Genomic DNA, 23,888 nt, shown 5'->3' on the forward strand with positions numbered 1-23,888 from the left:
ATGTTTCTCCATGATGTTAAACCTGGGGAGAGATAGAGAGAGTATTGTTCTGAAGGAAAGGTTTCAAATCTGCTGGACTCGGACTCGAGGAGTTCATCTTTCTGTAAACATTTGGATCATGTTTCTCCCGAGACATCAGAGAATCTAATAACAGGCAGCCGGACAGATGAGCTCAGACGTCAGACGATATTGCATGAAACCACAGTAGCGCGGAGCGTCTCGGAGCTGAGAGCCCGAAAAATCAATTCGCAGAGCAAAAAAGGAAATCCTCAACAAGCAGCAGAACAGAGTCATGACGAGGAGAACATGAGCTGCCTTAAAAGTGACCAAGAGGAGACAAAACAAGTCGAGTATGGTAACGTTTTGATGTCATGTAAAGAAACCTCCAGAAATAAGCGCCCCGTGTGTCTGTGCTTTATTTGCATCATCTTAAAATAAGACACAAGAACTCAATTTGAACTTTTCTACAAAGCATCAAACTCAGGTGTTGAAAAATGAAGCCAATGCAGAAGTGCAAAATCCTGCAGTTCACCAAATGTCCACTTGAGGCTGCAGCTCCAGAAACACAGGAAGTCACACACACACATACACACACACACACACACACACACAACTCAGGCAAAAAAATCAGTTTGTACATAAATAAATAAACATGTTTACAGAACAGGTCTGATTAGTTATCGTCATCACATACGGAGGCTGTGTTTTGATTTAATGATCAATACGTGTTATCCGTAGTTCGGAGCGTAGCTGACGTGACCGACAGCTGTGATGTGAGAGGGTGTCGGACGTTAGTCGTCTTCCTCTGCAAAAGGCATCGAAACATGTTGTGTTTTATTCATGTAGAAAGAGAAAAAGTTAAATATCATGTTCACCAGTTACAGAGCTGTTTGTTGTGTGGCCACATGGGGGCAGTCTCGCTCTCTCTCTCTCTCTCTCTCCCACGGAGTTAATCAAGCTGTGTGGCGTTACTGTGTGTCTGTTCTGACAGCAGCGTTTAAAGAGCGTGCATGTTTAATGTCCACAGAGAGAGAGAGAGAGGAGGTGACATCATTAGATCAGCTGATTCTGCTTCACCCTCACAAACTTTCATAAATCTGTCTCTGTCTCGCCTCTTCTTCTTCTTCTGCTGGTTTGAACTCTGCTGTTGATGCCCTCAGTGCACGTACTGCAGGATCCTGTTTGTAGCATGGCTCAACAACAGACTGTAATTTCCCCTGGTGGGATTATATGTTCTTCTTCTTCTTTTCTTTTCCTGCAGCTGTGCAGAAGAAAACTCAATAAAATAATTTAACAGACGTGGGAGTTTATTAATCTCCTGCTGCAGATTCTAAATGTTTTTTTTCCAAAATGAAAAACCATGTATTTTTTAGAAAGATAGAATCTTGTTATTTTAACCCCCCCCCCCCCCAAAAAAAAAGATTGATAGGTTTCAGAAAGTACTTCTATTCTCGTTGCCATGGTAACAAAACATCAATATCGTTCTTGTGATGGATTGAGTTGAGCCCGTTGCACGCTGCAGGAGTTTTAAAACATTTTTTGAATTCTGGGAGGCATCACACCCTTCAGGAGAATCCGAACAGAAATTCTTCTCCATGATTTCGAACATGCTCACGCACATACAAGATGTGAAAATATATCGGCTCATCACAGATAACAGGATTCACTACTGTAGTCACCACTGCACTTCTCCCTGTCCTCCCTCGTCTCTCTCTGTGAGTGTACTTTGTCATACTTTCAGATTGGATCTCTGTTCCTCTCACACGAAGATGACCTCGGCAGATAATTGGTTCCGAGTCGGCAGCGTCTCTGTGATTGTCGGGAAGGAAGCATCGAGCTGATGATCCTGCGGTGTCTTTACTGCGGACACATGATGTCCATAAACAAACAACGTTGGTGGTTGGTTTAAAAAAAATGACCTGCAGAATCCTTTTTACTCTGTCACAGATTCTTCTGAGAAAACATCTTTCACCGCTTTGGGCTTTTTCCAAAAATACATCTGAAAAGCCGTCAAAGTATTCACGCTTTATTATCCACGCAGACCGTGACGGGCCGGCTGTTTACTGCTCACTCACACAGACACTGAAGGTAGGAAGAAATACTTTATTGCCTGGTGTAAATATTAAAACGAGAAGATTTAAAGGTGAGGCTGCTGAGTCAGACTTCTCTCCAGAAAATCCTATTTAAGAAACATTATGAAGAACAAACTAATATTTTAAATAATAAAACTGCCTGACTGGATAAGTTTTTTTTCAGATTAGCATTTTCATACTGGAATAAAAAAAAGAAGGAGAAAAGAGAAGGGAGAGGAATGCCTTTAGGGAATCTCTTGAATCCATTTAATTTGTTCAGTGTCCTAAATTAAGTCTGCAGCTCCCATAAATTAGCATGTCATTAAGATTCAGGGCTCAAACTGATTCAAATATTCATGTGTTCTCCGCTCTGCATCCACACCTTTCATTAGGTTTAGAGAACACGGCTTTGTCCCGAACAAATGAGGTGCAGCGGCCTGTTTGTCTGCGCCGATAAGACAACACCTGAAGAAGAATGAAGAGGAAGAGGAGGAGGAGGAGGCGGAGCTCCCTTAGGGAAATAAGTCGAGCTGCGTGTGTGAAGCGGACGAGGCGATTTCTATCAAGGCAACAATAGCTCGACTTTTTTTTTCCTTCCAGCCGCCGGCGATACATGGAGAGTTTTGTCAGCCGTGTGTGGCCTGTTGCTGTTTTGTCCGACTTCGACCGGATAGCTCCATCCACGAGGTCGTGTAGCCACACGCATGTGTCCTCGGGTAAGACACTTCACCCCGAGTTACACGCTGCTTCGTGGCGTCGAATGTGTAGGTGTGACTTGAAAAGCAATAAAAAAAAGTCAATTTCCCATTTAGAGCAGAAACACCCACAATAAAAAACAATCCTTCAAATTACAAACATTTTAACAATCCTTCCCGAATGGCTTCACTATAAACTCAGAGACGGGAAAATGTGAAAACACGTCCTCAAATCCGATGCAGCTCGTTTGTTTTTACATGTACGCTTGAAGAACTTCTTGAATAATTCAGTTTTTTTTTTCCTTCTTCCTCTCAGTTAAATGGTTGAATGGGCTGCAGATATACATGGTATGTTTTTTTTTTTTCATTTTTCTGTCAAATCTTTTCATTTATTCAAACGTCTTTTCTAAACTCGGAGACGTAGCTTGTTCTACTTGGAATACCTTTTATTTGCTTTTAGTTGGATTTTTGTCCCCTGCGGTGAATAAAACATCTAAGCATCAAAATAATGCGGATACATCAATATTTCATCTTTTCCAGTTGTAGAAAGTCGATTTTTTTATTTTTATTTTTTTACCATTTCAATCTAAATGAAAAAAAAAAAAAAGAAGAGCTCTGCTTCATTGCATGCCACATAGATTTATTTACCCTGAGACTAAAGAGAAAGTAAGGGAGAGTGGGTCCCATCATTCGCTCTTCGCCGCTCAGCGTGAATGGTCAATTTTTCATGAAAAGACTCAACCTCTCTTTGACTTCACTCATGGACACACTCAAGTTTCGAACACTGACCTCCATCTTTAATTTTTTTATTTTTTTTAAAAATCCAGCCGTCTGCAGAAATGAATCTGCTCCAAAGTCTTCACATCATGCAGGGCGGAGTTTCCTGCGACCTCTGCTCCGTTTGGCGTCCGTGTATTCGGTATGCCAGCGTTTGTTTGTGAAAAATGCCAAACGGATCACAACAACGGCGAGGAGCCTCCGACGTGTGAGAGAGCGTCCGTTAGCTTGCACTCAATCGAACTCTCTGCTCCTTTAATTCTGCTGTTCTGGGGATTTCTGATGATTTCTGGCAGCCTTCGGCAACTCGCACTCTTCTGTCGCGTTATTTACAGCAGAGTGAAAATGTTTGCCTCTCGTATTAAATAACCGGGAGATAAAAGTGGCAAATAAAGAGCACAGTGTTTATGCTAAATGGAGATTTCAGGGCTGCAGCGACTCTCTGAGTGTTCAGGGCCAAATAAAAGCTATAAACGCTCCGACAGTCTGCTGGAAATGTCTTTTTAAAAGCTTTTGTTTCAGGACATTTAACAGGGCGAGAACAGTGTGTGTGTGTGTGTGTGTGTGTGTGTGTGTGTGTGTGTGTGTGTGTGTGTGTGACAGATGTGTGCAGTGAGGTGTGCTTTACTGTGTCTGCTCTCAGACTCGTTTCATCGTCTGCAGAAGCAGAAATGAGGCCTGAAGAGAGAAGAGCTGAACTCACCGCCCTGAACGACGTCCAAACACCCGTCGGCCATGTTTGAATCTGCAGGGTGAAGGGGGGGGAGGAGTCGGCCAACATTTAGAGGTGGGAGGGTCTCCAACCCGTCTTCATCTCTGAGCTACTTCAACTAAATGAAAGGGACCAAGAGCTCACGTCGCTAACGAGCTAGCTGTCGGAAACCCCGAATTTAAAACATTGTGCTCCAGTCATCGTACCAAAGATCTGAGCAAATATTCAGAGAAATAATTCAATGTTTTGGGGGTTATGTAAAGACTTTGAACATATACTTATAATGTATTTAGTAATTGTGAATTTCGTGAGATAAGTGGTCTGAAATCAAAGATGAGTTCTGTCTCACAGTGAGCTTTAATATCTGGGTCATTTTTACATCTTTTTTAATTTCAGGTCATTTCTGCAAAACGTCGACTCAGTTTATGATTCATTTTTTTCTGAATCTATTCCACTGCATTTCTGTTTGCCAGTTTTCTGTTGGATCTTAATTCAGTAGCTGGGATTTTTCTTTGGTGTGTGTGTGTGTGTGTGTGCGCTCATTCCCTGCAGAGCAAGGATCGCTCACCGTCGCTGAGCGAATGGCGGATAAAGAAAAATGAAATTAGGAATTACTGTTCAGCAACATCTGCCCGCTTTCACTCCTCTTTCTATAGAGGGCCAGCATCTGTGTGTGTGTGTGTGTGTGTGTGTGTGAATGTACACAGTATTAATAGTGAGTCCTGTGAGTGTGATAAAAGGAGAAGCTCATTAATGTGCAATCAGCTCAAACATGGAGGTGTTGGCTGCTCATTAAACTCTCATTTAGCTGCTCACTCCGAGGATTTCAGGAAGTTTTGTGCATGCAGTATTATGAGTACAAAGAGTTTCTTTTTAAAGACAAAACAGCTGAAATAACAGCAGTGATGCATCAATTCATGAGGAAAAAAACAAAAAAAACAACCTTAATCCCAGTTTTGAAGGAAGGACCCGGGTGGAGGTCTCTTTGAGTCGGAGAACTTCAGTGTGGATGAGATCATCTTCACAGAGCAGATTTCTGTTTGACTCGGAGCAGCAGGAGTGTCGCCTGTCGGGAGGGGCCGAGGAGAATCTGCACACATTCAGATTTCACACAAACCCTGACTCTTCTTCGTCCTCGGGGGAATCATCACACGCTGCTTTCATCACAATCCCAGAAGTGTCTTTAATCTCTTCTGAAACCACAGAGGAAGACGAGGAGGAAGGAGCCCGAGTGTCTCGGAGCAGAAAACTGCAAGCCAAATTAATTTTGAGCTCTGCGTCTGACAGCGGCTGATAAATAAAAACACACAGAAAAAGAGCAAAGAGCGGAGTAAAAACACATAAAACATCAGAGACAATGAATGAGGAATGTTATCAGAGGGAGCAGGAGGACCTGCAGCTCTCTGAGACACATCTGTGCAGCCTGAGGACGGACACACGGACGGCACGGACGGTGTAACAGGCAGACATAAAGCAGGCAGAAAAATCGACACTCAGGACAGACGGACTCATCATTTCAAGGCCGAGCCAAAAGAGCAGTTACAATCTCCATATCGGTCCGACCGCTTCAAAACAAACCGGTCTTTTGGATTCATTTTTCTTCCCATCTGAAGGTCGACTGAACTCCTCTGGTCATCCAAAAAAAAAAAAAGAGTCCTACTGCGTCTCTCCCCCCTCGCATCCAAATCCAATAAAAGATTAAATCCAAAACACATTAAGTCCATAAATATTCAACTCAAATTTCAACATTTCTGCCACTTTTTTTTCTCCCACCGTTAACTCTGCAGGAGTTTATGCACCGGAACGAGCTTAACAGAAACTGACTGTACAGGAAATTGAAGGGTCACAGTTTATGCAAAATGAACTTCCTGTAGCAATCCCCCGGCTGAATAGATAGTCACCCTCTAAAGTCATAAAGAAAATATTATATGAATATCAACTGAACCTTTTAAAAGTTCAAAAGTGTACAAATAATGATCAATAGATTGATATCACATTTAATAATTACATGAAAGAAAAACGAGAAATAATTTCAACAATCTCAAACTCTGTCTGATAACAGAAGCTCTGCACACGACTGAAACACAAAGAGATTCAGATGTTGAAACTTCCAGTCGGAGAAAAGACGGATAAAGGTGAAAATAGAATCTCGGAGTTTGTGAATTTTCTTGCAGGTTTATCTGTCCGCTCTCAGCTGTGCAGCCACAGCAGAGTCTAAAATAAAAAAAAAAAAATGTGAGTTGAGGTATTAACTGAGCTGCTTCTCTGAGCCTCCACCGTTAAAATCAATTACAGCATGGTGTTTGCCTCTCCCAGCATGCCTTGCTGCTGTGTGACTCTGACCTTGTAGAAGCCGAAACAGACGCAGCACTAATCAGTGAGATGTAAATCAGCGGGGAGCGAGCAGATCACTGACCGCCACGACTTCGCGTTTCAGGACACGAACTCGGGAGTCTGCACATTCGCCATCCACCTGCACACGCACATACACACACGCACACACACACACACCCGCACACACACACACACACACACACACAGGGACTGAAATAAAAAAGGAATGATTATTGCATTTTTACAGTCTCCTTGTCAGTTTTTTTCACGCAGAAAGTTTCCCTGTCCATCTCAAAGTCGTGGCTGCATAATTGGGTGACGAAGTGATCCCAATTGATCGTTCCCAAAGATCGAGGGAACAAGAACACTGCTCCATCACATCACATATATAAAGACACGATGGCTGCTGAGGGCTCAGGACTCAGTATTTCGAGGTTTCTTCTAGCTTTCTGTTTTTTTTAGAAATAACAGCTCACCTTGATGAATCCGACCGTCCGGGAGTTTATCTGCTGCCTCGCTTGACTCTTAAACGCCCTGCGAGCTGGCACATTGATTCTTACAGTGTGAGTGTAAGAAGACGTAGTGTACAGGCCGGTGGTACGTTATTGATCTCAGATCTCCCATGCCGAGCGACTGAACACCCTGAGCTGAGCCGAGCAGTCAGGCGGCGAGAGGGAGTTTGTGATTTTTTATTTTTTTTTCTTCCCCTCCATCGTGGTTGTCTCCCCGCGGTGGTGATGTCTGAAGGTCAAATCCAACATATAAACTGCTGCTTTTATGTCTCCGACTGCTGATCTGAATCACAAAATGTTTTGAAAAAGTCAATACGGAGCTTTTCAGAAGTCGTTGTTTTTCTCTCCTCTCGTCCCGTGTGTGTTGGTTTTACACACTGATCTTCTCCAGGGTCACTGTGTGCAGAATCCACAAACTTTGATTCTCTGTTTGAGCAATTATTAAACCACAAATCCCACTATAAAAGGACTGCTGCTTTCGATTCTCTATAACTCTTTTCTCTGAGGTTTTCGGAGCAAAAAAAAAACGTTCTATTTTCCCTCTGGGATTTGACATCCAAAGCTCCCCTCGCACAGCGATGAGGAGGAGGAGGGTTGAAGATAAACTCTGTGACGGTTTCTTTAAAGGAACAAAATAACTCTTTTAAGTTTTCTCGAATGGATTCAACACGGCGTCATTAAAGCTTCTTTGTCTTCATGTTAACACAGCAGTCACAATAAATCCCTTTTCTCTTTCCTAAGTGAAACATTTCTCGTCAAGCTCTCGCTCCTCCTGCGCTTTCTTAATCAACCATGTAATGACTTTAATTGGATAAATGGTTCAGTCAGCTCAGCTCTGTTTGAAAGCAGCACGGAGAGCTCAAACCGAATCTTTTCTGATTTTTATTCCCGCTGAACAGCGAACGACCCACTGAGAAAACCCCTCCAGATGAACAAACATCTGTATCACATTCAACAAAAGAAAATCATTAACATACCAGGAGAGGGAGGGGACATAATCTGTGGTGATCAAATGCTTTAGTAGATGTCCCAGGTGATGCTCATAAACAAACCTGTCCCTGCAGGACATTTTAAAACTCATCTGTTTCAATTAAAAGAATATTTTGAAGTCATCATGCGGTGCTGGGAACAGCGGGGTTGCTTCTGAATGTGGAGAGCAACTCTCATGCCTTGTGATTAACATTTCAGCTCGTTCAGAGTTGGAATTATTGTCCTGATCAATCGAAACTAATTATCTCTTATAAATACTGCGGCGCAGTTACCGCCAACTCTCAGCGGGTGGTAGTTTTCATCTCCAACTGTGCGTGGCTGTGCGAGACTTTTTGCAATAAAGCTAATGCGCATTAAAAGTGGACAAGTGTTCCCCAAATTATTATTAACAGATTGTCTAAATGTGCACAAACAGCAGCTTCGCACAGAGACCCGATTAGCTCTGCAGCGCAGTTAGCTGAAGCTCCTTTGTGTGTGTTTTTCTTTACCTGGAAGTTTTCTTCATGTGATGCTATATGACGATTTTTGCATCACATGAAGAAAACATCCAGGTAAAGAAAAACATATTTTTCTCGTCTCAGGGCAAAATGAGGGCTGGACTCACGACCATTCAACACTACTACCATGTTTCTAATGATTTGCCAAGAAGTAAAAAATGAAGACGCTACTGTGTCGGCCACTCGCGACTCTGAGTACATCCTGCAAACTCTGAGACGCCGACAGCGATCAACATGCACCTCGCAGCTCAGAGGGTGAAACAGGCCTGAAGTTCTTTTTAAGGAGCTGCTGAGAATGACATCATTCTGTGATCCACTTCCTTGTTTGAGCACGGTTGCGTTGAAGTCTCCTGTGGACCGTCTACTACAGCTCCTCTTTAAGGGAAGTTGGAATGAACTGGACTTTTGGGGTGAGGCGTACTCAGAACCAGAACCAGGAAATCTGCCTTAAATACTTCTGCTTCTCTCTGGATTTCCAGAAACTACAAGCACTGGATCTGAAAAAAAGGAGACGATGGGGAAAGTACAAAAACTGAAAGCGCAAGACATGAAAAGTGACGGCAACAAAAGAGCAACGTAACTATCCCGGAGCTGTGACGAGGTGTGACCCGATGATCATCGTTTAAAGTGTGGGAGAATAAAGCAGCTTATTAATGTTGGTATAAAAGACGACGTGCAGTCAGCTGCGTCTTCGGAGGTTCAGACAGTCAAACTCTCCTGTGGGACAGAGACGGCTTCTTCATCCTGATTTTCTGCATCAGCTGTTCTCCAGCAAACAACAGAGCAGGAAATCTATTATTTACTGTGCTCACCGACTGTCACAGAGAGCGACTCCAACAGGAGATAAACACCTCTGTGAGCCTCCGACACGAGGAGACGCAGGCGAACTTCACACTGTGTTTTATCTGTTTATTTACGCTTTACTTTATGGATACAAAATACAGACAAACTGGGAACAGCCATCCAATGCAAACATCATTTGAAACACCCGTCCCTTTTATGCTTTTATAATACTTTCTACAATAAAGGAACCAGACAGAGTTTTATGCTTCTTTGAGAATTAGCTGTAAAATAAATAACAGCGATTTGTAAAGTGGATCTACCAGAACAATTACTCTTAACGAGGAGAACGGTGTCGCTGTCATGTCCACAGAGCGCCCCGCTTACTTATTTAAAGTGCTGCATGTGTAACTTTAGACTTTAGAGAAGAGTGTGTGCAGCGTCACGGGAAACGGTCTGGAGGGAAATATTGGATTTCACACACTGAACCAGTCAGCTTGGCTGAGGATGTGGACGCCGTGTTTGGTCGCATGCTCAGCTCTAACAAATAGAAACAAGTCCGTTCATATTTGCATTCATTTATTTTTAAACAACTTGTTAAACTTGCTTCCGCTGAATTACCTCCGCCATCTCACCTGGAGCCTTTTTTTTTTATTTTTAAAGCACATAACCAAAAAACAAACACGTGGTTCGTCTCCAACAGTTGCTTTATGCTTTTTTTTTTTTTTTTTAGGGAGCCCTTTATAAAATCTGGCCAGGGACAACAGATGAAAATTAGCCTTTTGGCTAACTCTGGCATATTTACAGAAATGTTTATTAATATGCGCTGTCCCTGTAAAAATAAAGAAAAGAAAAAGCGTCTGCATGCAAAGCAGCTTGAGACGAGTTGAGTGTAGAGTTGAATAAAGTGCGGCCGGAGGTGTGTCTGAATGGATTTGTTAACGAGAAGATCTATGAGTAATTAAACGTTCAGCGGTTCCGGGTTTTCAGGCTGAGCAACCGAACGGGTCGGAGCTTCTTCATCGATCACAGGAGAGGATTTTCTCCATTGATCAGCAGCACTGCGCCCCAGCTCCTCTGCAGACACGTTACAGTTTCTCCTGCTCGCTGCAGTCTGAGCACCGAGTGTGCACGCTCTCCGTGTGTGTGTGAGGGGTTTAAGTTAAAATATCTCAAAATATCATGATTCATTACTCTTTAGTTTGAGTCTTTCCACTTTGAACAGTTGATCATTCAGGTGTTTTTCGTTCTCTTTCTTTCCCTCCCTTGCTTCCCATCCTCACTTCTTAAGCCTGTCTCTTTCTCCTCATCCCGCTCTTCTTCAAAAAGCCTCTCTGTCACCTCTCATGGAGAATCACACAGTTAAATAAGAGAAGAAACCGGAGTGTCTGAGAGAGAAACCACACAGACAGGATTCATATTAGAGGTTTAATGAAGACAAATGGAGTTAATGTGACACCAGCTGAGCTCCAGCGTTCCCTCATTTCACGACTTGAATGGTTTAATGTGAATAACTCAAAGAAATGTGAATTTTTACTGTCTTCATATTTCTACCGTGCTTTTTGAGGTGAGAGCTTTGGGCTCGTTTTTCATCTTTGTCACGAATATGAAAGTTTATTAAACATCGTAATCAGTTTGATGACAAAGAAACGGAGATGAGAGATGATGATGAAGAAAGTTTCTTCGTACATCTTTTTTTTTATTCATCACTTTTACGATTAGCAGTCGCTTTCATCCACAGCAGCGACCGACACCCAAGGACACGTCAGACATGTTGCACAGCTGGGATTTGAACCCTTGACCTCCTGGTTCAGAAGAAGCGACAACGCTACCGACTGAGCCACAACCGTCCTGCATTTAAATGACAGCGCCGTCGCTTGATTGGCTCATCAGTAGATGTATATCTTATCTCGCTATTTCGTTAGCTTGATGCTAACACATCTCACTTCAGCAGTCGGACATTTTACTGGACATACTTAACAAACACCGTATTCACCTGGCATGTTTCCTGAGCTCTGCTGCTCTGATCTCCCGTGATAAACAGTTGTTGCTCTGATCCCCTGACGCTGCATGACGTCTCTCTCTGCTACGCGCTGGACAGAAACACATTTTCCTTTCGCTTCATAATCAGAAGAAATTCGGCTGAATGAGGTTCCTGTTTGATCTGAGCAGTCGGTTTTACACCTGCAGAGTGTGAACACCCCTCTGTGCTAAATCGCCTCCTCACTCTGAGTTACAGCCCATCCATTATTTAAAGGAGCATATAAAGGATGAGTTCATTCAGACAAAAGCGTCCTCCTGCTGCGAAGGTCTGGTCAGAGTTTGATGAAGACAGCAGCGTGTTCTGCCACGCTGACTTTAAGCTTCTCATTCTGGTTCACAGAGTCCAAACAGGCAGGATGAGGTTTAGTGTTCTCGTTTTAATCCGATCATCCATCATCTCCATCCTCTTCAGTTTTTTTTTTCCTCCAGAGTTCAGGGGAACTCCCATCTGGATCGTTTGAGGATGTCTGTGTACCTGCTGGGTCCAGCTGCCGTCCCACCTGTCCTCCTCTGGCCTCCGTCGCGTCAGCCGAGGAACACGCGGAGGGATGCAGAGAGAACAGCTGCTTCATCTTCACACACACGTCTCTGCATCTCTACTCGCACGCCAACACAAACTTTTCTGGAGACGAACCACTTCATGGAAACATCGGTCTGTCTCACTGGCTCTCTTTCTGGAGGACAGTCTCGATTAGCGTCACTCGCTGCTTCACAAGATCACAGGAGAACGACAAGATCACGCGGGAACAGGAAGGAAAACATGTTTATTTGATGCCTGTTTCGCAAAATGTTGATGAACACATCCTGGTTTATCTGGCTGACCTCCTTTATAGTCTCACATTGTGTGGAATAAGGGAGGAACTCACTCGCTCTGATCTGTCATCTAATGTAAAAGCATATATTTCCCGTTTCACATTAACAGAGGAGCTTTTTTTATCAGGCTTTAAGGCCCGTCAGAAAATCAAATAAAGGCAGAAACGTGACACTCGAGGTTTCATCTCGTCAATTATTCCACGAAACTCTGCTTTTTTTTTTTTTTTTTTTTCCCCAAGGGACCTTAAAAGTGCACAAACTTTCTCTGTTCTTTCTCTTTGTTCAGATTCCTTTTTATTCTCTGTCGTAAAGAAGCTGTTTACACTTTTTAATCGCTCGTTTCAGGTTTGACTCCTTATACTCCATTTCCCCCTTCATGCACTCTCTCTCTCTCTCTCTCTCTCTCTCTCTCTCTCCTGCCCTCTCGCTCAGATTTCTCTCCACTGTCCCGTCTCTGAAACAGGGACGTTCAATGTCCAAGAATAAATCATTGTATAAATCATAATGATAAAGAAAGGTTTGCAGATGTTTTTCCCGTTTTGTAACGTTAAACTGCAGTAATGGATTCTCGGATGAAATCTGCAGATAATAAATAAATGATCCTACTGAATGTTTAATGAGAGGAAACATACAGACGGAAAATATTTCAGGTAAGAAAACAGAAGCTGCAGAAATGAGCCTGTGGTTCAATAACTGAGTGTGGTCGTCCTTTTGAAAATGGATTTTCCTCCTGTTACTGCAGGAACGTTTTGTTTGTTCCGCTGCGGTTTATCATTTCACAGATCGACGGCTTGATTTTCAGAAGGCCCCTAAAACCACAGCTCGCATTATCTGACGGCCTAGAGCCTATAATGTGATCGGATTATAACATTAACCTGAATGATTCTGTTCTTCTCCTGTCTGAAGCGGAACATGGGGGTAAGGATGTATGAATGAAACACTTCCTGCAGGGAGTCTCAGATCTGATGCATCCCGAGCTGCAGACTCACGCAAAGACTGCAACTCAGCGTTTTCAGTCACAGACACGGATTCTGCAAAGACTGGAGATCTTGCAGGGGTCACTTACAACTTTTTTGAGATTATTCATCATGCAACCTTGTAAAAAAAAAAAAAACTTCTAGGCTATAACAATTGAGCAGAAAATTGAAAAGCAGGAGAAGCTAATGGAGTTGTCAAGGAAGCAAGAAAGCCTCTTTACCGCCTCCTCCCATTTGTACCACGACGGAGTGAAGAGGGAGAAAGAAAGGAGACAGAGATTGCAGCCGCTCTTGAAATCCAGATAAAAATGATTCTGTTCATATTTGTGGTGACAAGCTGGGGGGGGGGACCCGAGACCCGAGGGCTCTCTGGTTATCGTGGTACAAATGGGATGACGTTCTCGCTCTCTTCACAACTCCATCACTCTCTCATCCTTTTCCCCAGCCCAGCAGAAACCCACGCTCTCAGGCCTCACCGTCACCGTGTTCCCTGTTTGTTGCCTGCTCGACTGATCCTATTGGTTGTTCGCAATGATCAATATATAACATAATAAACAACATAAGACATGTTTGACGAGAGAGAGAGAGGCAGCTCAGATTGAGATCACAGAAGCGCTCCAGCTCAAAGATGCGTGTGACTTTGGGAACGTGTCTGTGACGTTGAAGCCGGTTGAAATGTTGAGTCCAGCTTCAGACTTGGACGTGTTAATTAACGTGAACTCGTGTCGTTGTTCAGACAGCAGAGATCGAGACACACGCAGGTGGAGAAAACTCCTCTCAGGAGTTTGAGAAGACCAAAGCAGAGCAAAAAGAAACTTTCACCCTAAAATATCCTCGGGATTAAAGTTTCCGTCTCCCGAAGAAGAATGGTAACTTTTCTCCAGAATGTGATGCACGTACACATTTCTCCTGCACTTCTTTACTTCCAGCCTTGTATTTTATTTGCAGCTTTGTTCTGATCCTCTTTGATCCCGAGCGGAGCTGCTGCTGAATGAAAGCGTCTCATCTCACCTGTCTGACATGAATAAAAAAAAGTCTCAGAGAATAACCTTACTTTGCTGTCACTCTTTGATGTATCTGCGGGAACATGAAGGTAATTTGAGCTCAGCGGAGAGGAGGCTGACTGTCATTAAACCACCAAACACTGTAATGAAGTGCAGAGCTACACAGACCTGCAGACCTCATCAAAGCTGCACATGTGGATCCATATGCAGCAGTGTCACAAAGAGCTGAAACCTCACAACTTTAGAGGTGGTAATTGAATACTTTATTTAGCGTTTGAGTATCGCAGAGTCTGAAGTTGTTGTTGTTGTTGTTGATGCCAGAAGCTCTTACGGAAGCAAATTTCCTTCATGTGAGATAACACAAATCTGTTTTTATGAATTCATGAGCTACAACAGAAACCTCAACAGAAGCTTTCATTAACGCCCCTTTGAGAAGCAGACTGTTTAGTTTAAGGGAATCAAGCAGCCGGCCCTCGGGTCACTTCTTCCCCTCTTCGCCTGACGTCAGCTCCCCAGCAGCTTCCTGGAGTTGTTTTGTTTTTTGTATGCCTATCACCCAGACAGGTGTTTGCAGTGTTTCTTGTGGCGTATAGCAGAAATCATTCTTGCCTGATGGGACGAGGAAGGGAGGCACTCAGCTACAGAGAGGACTCGCGTCTCAGAGAGAGACATGACGGACGCTTCTGTTGAAGCAAGTTACGCAGTGAGCGGGAAAGGACAGTTTCTGCACACTTATTTCATCTGTTTCGTTTCAGGCAGAGGCTGAAACTAATCTTAAGGTCCCTCCTCCACAGTGTGCACACTTCCTTCTGATTGGCCGGCTCCCTGGAAACCTTCCAGAGGGCAGAACGCTGCAGGGCTGCCAGGCTACGCTCCATCCAGAGGCTTGAAGCCGCCTCGAGCTGTTCAGCGCCCTCTGCAGGCTCATCCTGGACTGACTCCAACATACATACATTTACCTATCTATTCGAATGATCTGAAACCTTTACCACATTTAGTTTGTGCATGCAGCATTTTAACACCGTGAGTTTTCTGCAGGACTCCGTTGAAAAAGAGGTTTTTAACCTCAAAGAAGGTGAAATAAAAAAAGAAATGTGGATCAGCAGGATAGGTCAAGTCTATGTAGGACAAAATATTCATACAGGAAATAAAAGAACTTGAACATTGAAGTGACCCTTTTATAACGACAGCACAAACAGTGGCCCATGTTTTATTGTGGTTTGAGTTTGAAGCATCGGGGGGAGATGCGTCAGGTAACAGATGATTTTGTGGACTTTGTAGAGGTGGCTAAGATCTTTGAAGTTCAAATACAATCCTCCGTCTGATCTGTCAGGAGCCGCTGTGACATGCTAAGACACGGTGCATCTGAAATGCAGGCTGTCTGGCTGTGTGGGGACTCAAGGGACGATAAATACTGCATCCCCACCGAGTGCAACTCAAGCGCTGGTGTAGTTCTGGGAAACACAAGAGCCTTTGGAACAGTAGTTCTTTTTTTATTCATTTTTTTTGGACTTCTTGCCTTTTATTGGATGGGACAGCCGAGGAGAGACAGAAAGAGAGAGAGAGGGAGATGACATGCAGCAAAGGGCCGAGGTCAGATTAAAACCCACAGCCGCTGCGACGAAGACGAGAGCCGATCGTGAGAAGAGCGTGCAACACACCCGAAGTTCTGAGATCTCATGAATTCAGAAAAACTGTGTGAATGCAATAAAGCTTCTGCAGGCTTTAAAGATGCGATCACATCACAGCTGTAATAAAGTGAATTCTGATGCGTTTGCATTAAAAGAAAAAAAAAAAGTCTGTTTTTTAGTGACTTTTCTTGCACATTCACTCCAGGCGAAAAAACTCTCACAGTGATGACACAGCAGCTTGTTTGTTTGGAAGCAAAACAAACTCGTCTAACTGTTCCTTTAAATAAGAGCCTTCAGAGTTTCGTTGGAGCTCCCTCTGTTGTAATGAAAAGACTGTATTAATTATGTAAATGAGGCGGTCTTCTGACCTGTGCTCCTTTTAAAGCTGGTCGAGTTGAGTGTGTTTGGACAGAGGCGGTCTAACAGCTGATAAATGTTGACACTGTTCTCCCCGTGGAGCCTGCAGGACGGCGCTGGTTCTACTTTATTTTGACATCAGAGGAGCTAACCGCAGCTGACAGAGAGCTTCGTCTGGAGCCCGAGGTCTGATGGAGAGCAGAGTCATCACAAGAGTGCAACTTACACATGATGCTGTGAGACAGGACGCCTGCCAGACGACGCTGAGGGGAAACAAATCACACGTCTGGTGATTTGTTTCAGCTGCATTTCTGCTGGACTTCACACGGACTGTCGTCAAATTAACACCTGAGATCAGGAACCTGCAAGCGCTCACCTCCAGTGTTGTAAAAATGAGGTCAAAGATGAAGTGTATCATTTCTTCTTTTTAAACGTTATTTTACCGTATTGATCCCTGAGGGGAAATTAGGTGTTTACACTCTGGTGAACACGTAACAAACGAATAAGACAATGAGTTATACTCACGCACAAACAGGATCCTTTGGACGTGCACGGATCCTGAGCGGCCCCTGGAACCTCCGCACCGGGACTTGAACCGGTGACCCTCAGCCTCCCAACCCAGATCCCTACGGGCTGAGCTACTGCTGTACTCCCCTCACAGGAGCTTCAACTGGAATATCACCGCTTTGACTCCCCTTTATTTTAACCTTTCCAAAACAATCGTGTGACTTTAACTTCAATGCATCTGTGGAAAATGATTAATAAGTACTTTTTTTTTCCTGTCCTGACGTGGAGCGCCTATAAAAGGTCCCTTTGGTCTCGAAGTTCTGAGCTAATAATAAAGAACTTTAGATGTTTTCCTCTGCTGACAGCTGTTCTTGCTTTCTGTCCTCCTCTCCTGTTTTTCTGCAGACGCCTCAGACTGAAACATCTGTCTGCTTAAACTGTGACTCTCAGAGACTGTGCAGATGTGTGACGACCGAGGAGATATAGAAAAACGTCTTCAGCAGCTCACTGAAGCTGCCCCCCCCCCCCCCCCCTCCTCTCACAGCTGTTTCTGTGGTAGTTTATGGTTTCGGTTCAACCTTAATATTTTGTTGTTCTTCATCAGCACCTGTTTGGAGTTTTTATTTAATCATGCAGCGGGCTGTAAGTTTGCACGTCAACAGATGGTCTCTTACTTTGTTTATCCCTCTCTGAGACCGCATTTTGATTTCTCACTGGATTATTTTTGGTGGTTTTCTGACTATAAATACAAATTAATAAAATGTATTTTAATTCAGATTGAACAATTTGCCAAAGGTGATGAAGTCTGCAGATTGCTTCTTTAGTTTAAGTCAAGCGTTCCCAGGCCAGGTGGGATTGAAACCCTCCTGCGATTTCTGGGTTTGCGTGCTTCGGGGTATCCTCCCAGTTAGCAGGTCTGGCAAACCTCTAAAGGGAGGAGGATTCTAATCAGATCCATTAACAACCTCAATCTGCTCCTCTTGATGTGGAGGAGCAGCGGCACAACTCGGAGCTCCCACTGGTGTCTGAGCTCCTCCCTCCATCTTTAAGGCTGAGACCAGCCACCGCTCACTTCAGCCATTTCTTTCTGCAGTGTCGTTCTTTATACGGCTCGACAACTGATGTCACGACGAACCTTTAGAAACAACGTACAGCAGATTCTAAAACGCTGCACATTCAAAAGCAAATGCAAAGTCCCAAAACAAACAAAAAAAACAAAAAGGCAAAACAACTGCATGGGCATCAAACACCCTGCAAGTACAAAAGCAGTACCACATCATCTGAAAAAAGGTCCCCAGACCTGAACCCCCCCCCCCCCCCCCCCGGCTGCTCCTTGAGATCCTGTCCATGAAATTCACAAACAGAATGGGTGACGAGGGACAGCCCTGACTTTGAGCAGCTCTGACTTTCATCATGCAGGGAGTGGATGGCTCGCTGCTCCATGTTGCCTCGGTACCCCCCGCATGACCCCCCCATGAGACACCATTGGAGGTTTATTTCTACTGGTTCACAAATCACATGTAGACTGGATGAGCAAACAGATCCCCTGTGAGGGGACAGAACGTGGTCCTGTGTTCACGACCTGTCCTGCTCCTTCTGTATCTGAGGATCGACAGTCTGCTGCAGCCAGTCAGTTAATTAAACAAATGCTTTGAATGTGGTTCTTTGATTTAGTTTAAGTTAACCTTTCAATAAATACATTTTACAAAAGAAAGGGAGCGCTAATTATCTGAAGCCTCAGCCTGCGTATGTGTCATCAGTTTGTTCTTCTAATTTAGAGTTCATAAAAGCCCTTTGTGGTGAGGTTTTGTTTTGCACCTTTATCTCTCTCTCAGCGTGTGTCTCATTTCACAGCAGGCTGACTCTGAATATTAAAAACATTAACAACTTCAGATCCGCACGCTCACCTCCAATTATGCCCGCCTGGGTCTCCATGGACCGTTCCTCACCGTGTTCCCTGACGTGTTGTCAAACATCTCCCTGCCTGCCTGCCGGCGGTGAGAACATTTACGGGGGACAGATCAGCGGTGACATCACAGGAAATGGATCGTTCACCCGTCCTCAGATTCAAATATGATCACCTCCTGCAGTCCTGAAGAAGCACCTTTTTTTTCTGCCGTGTTTTTCTCGCACAAAAACGACAGTAAGATATTCACTCTGAAGTTGGCGTGTTAAAAAAAAGGGAATAACCGTTGCAAAGTGAGTCAAACTTAAACACAAACATATGTTGAGCATGTAAGATTTGACAGCATGCAGCTTTAGGAAGAGAACAACATAAAGGTCCATTCTTCTACATGTTCAGATGGTTTTAAGTTAACTTTTCTTTTTTAACCTCCAGACAAATTTTTTTTCCTTCGCGCTGGATTATCATCAATGAGGAAAGTCGACATTAAACTTTTATTGCACTTTACCTTTGCTTTCAAGGTGCACTTAAGGTCTGAGGATGTGCAGCTGCATTAGAGCAAGCTGTGTGTTCGCTGCAGGAGACGTTAATGTTAATGTTTCTGTGCAGGTCAACTGTTCCCGCTGAGAGGACGGCTTTTTTATTCGACTGCTGCTCAGAGCTGCTGCATCGCCCCGTGGAGCGGCTCTGCTCAGAATAGATGTACTGTATAAAGGATCTGTTTCAGTTCAGAGGATGTGCATCAGAGGCATCAGCTCCGCTGCAAAGCAATAAACAGAATCGAAAAATTATAAAGAAATATGAAAACGACGTCTGTGCAAAGATGAAAATTAGATCGTGAAAATTTTTTTTATCAAGACAGAAAAACACAGCATGACTGTGCAAAAAAAAAAAACTGAACAGGGAGTTTTTACGGATCTTGTTGCACATGATAAAAGCTTTAATAGATGTCAGGAAAATGTGAAGCGGGGTACTGTTAGAATAAAAGGCCTTTTTACTTCTATTCAAGTGTGATTTTAATGTGCTCATTGCAGTAATGTATGGTTGGATAAATCAGATAAGGTTTGATCACAGTATGAAGCATTTTGTTATTTGATCATGTTTGTGTGTATTAATCTTACCGTCTGATTTATCAGCATATGAAGGTGTTTATGTGAAGAAAACTTGCAGGATTGACTCCCCACATTCCAACAGAGGTTCACTTTCATGATCATCTCCTGAACAGGAATTCTTTACGCAGACGAGACGTCAGGTTCTTGATGAGAAACAGGTAGGAAGTGTTTTCCCCTGCAGACTGGAGAAAGGATGCAGGAGTGTGATGCACCAATGAGAGACCTGGAACCACACATCTGAAGATGCATCATTTGGTTAATCTCCATGTAGAGTATAAAAGGGTTCAGACTTTGTGAACTGATCCAGGATCTGTCTGCCTGTCAGAGACACGTAGCGCTCGAACCCAGAGACTCTGCAACCTGCAGTCTGGATTCATCAGGTTAATAAACTCTGGTAACCTGAGAGAGACGCCTCCAGTCGTTCCTCTCTTCCCATCAAAAGAGGAGAATGTGCGGAGAAATCCAGGAGTCAGATTTCTTTTTTACAACATTTTGGAAAAGGATGAAATAGGCGACTTTTATCCAACAGACTGTAATTAGACGATTTTACATTTTGGAGGTTTCAAAAGAAGATCTCGTCAGACGAAGGTCTCACCCTTTAGAAAAAAGCTTTACAAAAACTGTTAATTGTCCTTGTAGTCTTTGCTGCAATAGGCCTGTAGGTGGCGCTCTGTGGAACGGTATTGATAGGCGAGAGTGAGGCGTTAAAAACTTCCGTGTGAGATTTGATTTGCAGCGTTGATCCTTTTTGAAATGTTTTATGTTTTTGCAGCTTGTTCTTTATTCGCAGCACGTTTCAATACATTGCATTTGTTTTGCACTTTTTCAGCTGAGTTGATATCAGTTCATTGCAGGTCAGTTGAACATGTCGATCACGCATGTGTCTCTACTACTTTGAAATAAAAGTACAAGCTGTGGTTGTGGAGTCGGAGTGAGTCGTTTCCTCTGCATCATCCTCTTTTGACGTCATGCGCTGCCCTCCTGTCAACGCATGTGTGAAAACAGCTCCTATGTCTCAAAGCCCAGGAGTGATTTCAACAGAAACGCTCTGTCCTCTGAGCTCATATTATCATCTGTCTTCACGATGCTTTCAGGGACCGCTGGGATGAAATGCTGCAGACAGACTGAGAACGATCACCTGCATGAAAAAAAAAAAAAACGTTCTGTAGCTGACAGAGATGGGCAGCGAGGGGTTTCTGCTCACAGTTGCTGCTCGATATAATGACAGGGGAGTCACCGGGACGCCTCCATCTCTCCTCCCTCCTCCTCAGCATGTGAAGCAGCACTAACAGCAACGAGCTGAGAGTTACCGCTCTGTGAAAGACAGCAACAATTATCCCTGAGCGAGCGGTTTTATAACCTCCTGCCGCACCTCGCGTGAATGTCAGATAAACGTGCACAGATAGAAATCTACGTTGACTTTACTTTCTCCTTCAATTTAAAGTCTTAATAAAGCAAACAAAGAGCAGCAGGAGGAGGAGGAGGAGGAGGAGCACACAGACTGTGGGTGTGTCACAAAGTGGTGAAGGTCAGTTAGAAGGCGAAGGCCGTCATTTCTCCAACGAGGTCACGATCACAGCTGCTGTGAAAGTCACATCAATTATTAACAACATGCACAGAAGCCAATTAAATATTGAGAGGTTACATATAATTAGCTCAGAGCGGCTCTGCAGCTAATTTATAAAATATGACACAGTGACAACAAAGAAATGTAGATCATGAGGAGGAGATAATGCATCCTGCAGAAAGCGCCTCACATACATTATATTTACCCTTTAATGAGCAATGTCCCGATTTAAAAAGCACAGTTAGCATAATGCAGAAAGTTTCTCACTCTTTCATTCTCGTTATTCTGTTTGAATGATTATAAGAGAATCGTTTCAATTTATTTTATGAGGTGATGCAGAACAATACAAGATGAGTGAGGGACAAGGCAAGAGCGATAGTGTGTAGAAGAGACAAAGCAGAGCATAGACAGAGACAGTATAGCAAGCAGGGAGTAATAAAATATCTATGTTGAGGGTGTTACAGGTCCCTGTTTGTGTGTGTGTGTGTGTGTGTGTGTGTGTGTGTGTGTCTGTGTGTGTAATACAAGTCAATTCTAGTTTTTTCCCTTCCTCTTATTCTTCTTCTTATTTTCCACCTCCCTTTTTTATTCCCTTTTCTCCTCCTTCTCTTTCCCTCTTTTCCTTCTGCATGATCGTTTTTATCATTTCAGTCATCGTGTGACGTACGGTGGCGTTCCTGGTTCAAGTTGCCCCCGGAGAGAACTCATTTCCTGATGCACTGTACAGTCGAGGACCCCCCCCCCCCCCCCCCCCTCTTTCTCAACGAAAAAAAGTCTTTGTGTTTCTTCGGAGAGCGTCGTGAGCAGCCCCGCCTCTCGCCCTGTGACAGCTGTGATCGGCTCCAGCCCCCCCACGACCACGACGAGAGATAACAGATAGATGGATGTCGCATCAGGAAGACGAGGATCTCTGCAGCCGTTTTTTTTTTTTTTACGCCGCTTGTTGTTTCGTGGTCGTCAGTCGTCCTGGTAACACGTGTGATTGATGACAGGAGTAATGAACGCAGAGAGAGAGAGAGAGAGCATCGATGGATGATCAGAGTGATGAATATTGATGTGTGTTTGTGCACATGAATAGAGGGGAGCGTAAAGGACAAACGTTTCTGTTTGACGGAAACAAACCAAAACGGAGAGTCTATTTTTTTTTAATAACAGGTGACACCTCATTAGTCAGAAAAATACAGGTGTGTTTTATTCTGTCCTATCAGAAGGCGACTTTCCTGCATCTATTTCAAGGTCATCGCTACAGGCGGCTGTTACCATCCCACGATTTAAACTTTACATATTGTAGTCCAAATCGACATCGTCAACAATAATCAATAACCTCATTTTTAATATGAAAAGTTTTCGTTCAGCTCCTGCAGAAAGATGCTGCTGAGGTTTTTGTACAATTGAAATGGAGGTGTTTAAGTTATTATTACCCTCTGACTCTCGCCTCAGGCTGATCTGCATTATTGAAAGTAGCAGAGTGTGCGGGTTGTTAGCTCTTGTGCTGTACACACACACACACACACACACACACACACACACACACACACACTCACTCATAAATATTAACCCGGAGAAGGAGTCGGCTCAGCCACTTCACACCTGAGAGCTCCGACCACTTCACGCCCTCACACCTCACGATGTAGCTAACACCTGACACCATGACGAGCACCTGAAGGCATCACCTTAGACTGTGGCTAATACTGACACCATGACGAGCACCTGAAGGCATCACCTTAGACTGTGGCTAATACTGACACCATGACGAGCACCTGAAGGCATCACCTTAGACTGTGGCTAATACTGACACCATGACGAGCACCTGAAGGCATCACCTTAGACTGTGGCTAATACTGACACCATGACGAGAACCTGAAGGCATCACCTTAGACTGTAGCTAACACCTGACACCATGAGGAGCACCTGAAGGCATCACCTTAGACTGTAGCTAATACTGATTGTGTCAGGAGTACCTAAAGGCATCACAGCCTTACTGTCGCTAACATCTGACGGTATCACCAACAGTTGTGCAAACCTGACACCTGAATGCATCAACTCAGTGGTGAACAGCTGATCCTGTGTGGGACATAAGGACACTTTACATACTGAAGATGATAAAATCAACAACACAGCAGATTTAGCGGCTCCCGACCTTCAAAGTTCAGAGCTAAGGCTGTGGTTTTTTTTTTTCTTATTGCAATTTCACACGCATACAAATAGCATATAGTAGCTTAATTCAGCTGATGTGTGCTATGTAAATAAATCTAAGTGATGTGATGCAAGTTGCTCTTGGAAACTTTCATTTTTTCAAAGTTGCTCTCAGATGAGGAAATGTTGGAGACCCCTGCACTAAACTGTGAAACAACAAAGCTGGGCCAGAGACTTGGAAGGGTTACTAGGTGTTAGCATGTGAAGTTGAATTTGAATCAGACTTGATAGCTGATGCTAGCAGGTTATTTGAGAAAACTGAGGACAGGTGGACTGGAGCACAGGATTCGACTTGTAACGAATTTGGACACAGTAAAGAAGTGCTGTGATCCTCCAGCTTCATAACAACATTAATGTTTGTTTTTGTCTGTTTCTAAGGAGAACAGAGGGATGGATAAAACCTGTCCAT

The 23,888-nt window shown here is 43.7% G+C and overlaps 1 protein-coding gene across 1 annotated transcript in view; it reads right to left on the reverse strand.

Annotated features, from left to right (window-relative positions):
• Positions 1 to 23,888, reverse strand: part of ifngr2 (interferon gamma receptor 2) — a 251,499-nt gene that overhangs the window by 141,421 nt on the left and 86,190 nt on the right. The window lies entirely within an intron of this gene.

Source organism: Symphodus melops (genome assembly GCF_947650265.1).
Source record: "Symphodus melops genome assembly, chromosome: 12".
Taxonomy (NCBI): Eukaryota; Metazoa; Chordata; class Actinopteri; order Labriformes; family Labridae; genus Symphodus; species Symphodus melops.